This window comes from Carlito syrichta, unplaced genomic scaffold (assembly GCF_000164805.1).
Source record: "Carlito syrichta isolate Samal-C Ts95f unplaced genomic scaffold, Tarsius_syrichta-2.0.1 Scaffold129663, whole genome shotgun sequence".
In the NCBI taxonomy this organism is placed as follows: domain Eukaryota; kingdom Metazoa; phylum Chordata; class Mammalia; order Primates; family Tarsiidae; genus Carlito; species Carlito syrichta.
The window spans coordinates 78245-81085 of NW_007073759.1; positions in this window are offsets into that span (position 1 = coordinate 78245).

Here is a 2841-nt window from a genome sequence, read left to right on the forward strand (position 1 = left end):
TAATATTAGCTCTTCTATAAGTCTGTGATCCACTTTGAATTAATTTTTGTATCATATGAACAAAGGATCCAAATTTCTTCTTTTGCGGGTGAATGTCCAGTTTTCCCTGCACTTATTGAAAACACCATTAATTTCCCCACTGAATTGTGTTAGCACTCTTGTCAAAAATCAGTCAACCATAAATGAGAGAGATAATTTCTGGATGCTCAGTTCTATCCCCTTGATTTATATGTTTATTCTTAATGCTAGCATCACATGGTCAGGATTACTGTGGATTTGTAGTTAGTTTTGATAACAGGAAGTGTGAACCCTCAAACTTTGTCCTTTTTGTTTTTTTCAGGATTAATTTGGATATTTTAAGTCCCTTGCATTTCCATATTACTTTTATGATCAGCTTGTCATTTTCTAAAAAAAAATTTCAGCTGGGATTTTTATAAGTATTTTGTTGAATCTATACATCAAATGGGGGAATTTTCTAACAATATTCTGATCCAAGAATATGAGCTATCATTGTTTTTTGTCAATAATGTTTGTGGTTTTCAGTGTATAAGTCTTGTGTTCATTTAGTTTAAATTTGTTAATTATATCTTATGCTATTGTAAGTGAAAATACTTTCTTAAATTAATTTTTGCATTGTTTATTGTTAGTATATAGAAATATAATTAGGCCGCAGAACAAGATGCTAAAAAGAAAAAAATGAAGCCCTGCTGGGACTTGTTAACTTAAAAAATAAATATCATTAGCTGCTATTGGCTGCAGCAAGGCTTTTATATTTCTGAAAAATAAGTGTAATAAGTGGCCTTTGTATATACAATCCATTGGATGCCAATTTGTGTTTCTGAAGATAGAGAGAAAAAAAAAACCATTTCTGATTTATCCAAGTTCTTCAAGGTTTCTTTTTGTTTTGTTTTTAATAATTTCCTTTAAACTCTATAGAAAATATACACCCATGCATATATTTGACTGTCAATGGAACAAAAATTCTAATTATTTAAAAATATTCTAAATAAATTATTGATTAACTAAATTTTGAAATAAAGATTGCTATGTGTTTGACTTGATATATTTCATGATGCCTTTTATTTCTAAAAATGTCTGTTCAGCATTAAATGCAAATATCATAACAAGAATGTCTACAATCATTTGCTTTTGTTAATATATGTTTAATTTCCAAGGTTTGATGAAAATATTACATATTGTTCCCTTAAACTGTTGAAACTTTTTTTTGGAAACTTTTTTTATTAAAAAAAGTCAGCCATGCAGTAACCCATGCCATAAGTCAGCCATGCAGGTTTTAATTTATAAAGAAATATTTCAAGTCGTGAATGTGTGTATATATATTTTCTCATCTCCCATGTAAATGTATATATGTATATGCACACATACACACACAGTACATATGTTTCTCTCATATCATCTTTTCAAAGGGATCAAATCTCTGTCATCATTTGGCAGCTGGCTTATTTCTGGAGGTTTTGACTTTTAATCTGTGTGTGATTGTTAATTATGATTCTACCACTTAATGAACCTCACAATGGCAACATTATAGCATCTATCCACCATGACAGATGGCAAACTAATGAAGCCTACTTTACTTGCATACTGATAGCTCTCCCACATACCATTTCTCAGATCCATATTGAGGTCAAAGAGCCATTTTATTTATTGTTTTTGTTTCATTTGGTCCTTAAAAATCATGAGGCTGATTATTAGATTATATACATTTTATATCTCATAATTACATTTAATAATGTTTGATCATAATTTTACTGATATAATTGAAAAAGATCAGTCAGTGCCTGAAATGTGTTTTAACAATTAGGAATTTTAAATTCAACATTGAGTTAACTTCAATCACTTTTTGAAACGTTAATTAATTAGGCCTTCCACTTAAATTAGAACATGTTTTTTTCAGCTATATAATAAGTATGCATCTTTAGTATATATGTATACATATATGCAAATATAAGTACATTTTAAAAATATGTACATAATTTTTGATAATGGTTTATTTAAAATATATCCTGTCAATAACTTGTAAATGCCTAAGAGCTTTTCCGAGGCCTCTGCAAGTTTTCACATTTTAAAGACAAATCCATTAGCACTCATTTTAATCTGAAGATAGCCTACAATTTATTTCCCAAGTTAATGGATATTCCCAGAAGCAAACCATCATTAAGTGAAATGACTTTTATGCGAGTAGGGGTCTTATCTAGCTTGCCTATCACTGTCCTTTACCGTGGCTTGCATAGAGTAGCTGTTCATTACATAATGAAATAATCTCCTTCATGTTCGCTTTATTTCGGTATATTTCCATCCTTTGAAAACGCTGGCCAAAGAAATAATTTTGTACAACGAAAAGGCTGTAAGACCATTCAAAACTAACTTGAAGTTTCTCACGGTTATCAAATGAACATAGCTTAAGTCAGAATTACAAATTGTACTTGTTTCTAAGTAATATATAATTAAAATAATGTCTATGAAATTATGTTTTGAACTTACAGCAAAATCAAATACGATAATTCAACTGTTGCTATTTTGTCAATATTATACTTTTGCCCTGTTTATCGTATGTGATGTCAGACATGGAGTTGTGTCTATTTATTTCCTCGACAAACAAATGTTTCTTCCTGATTCATCATTTTCATTCAGCGATTCTTTGACGTTCTTGTCTGTTTTTTGCTTTTTCTCCCCTCTTTACGAGTGGACTTTGCGAAGTAATTATTGCCGATTTCCCCCCTTCCTTTGATTCTATGTGTCCAAGCACACGTTATTTTACAGAAACTGTGAGCTTTGACGTTTACCAAGGAACTTGTCGGTCACCATCAAGCAACAGAGTAC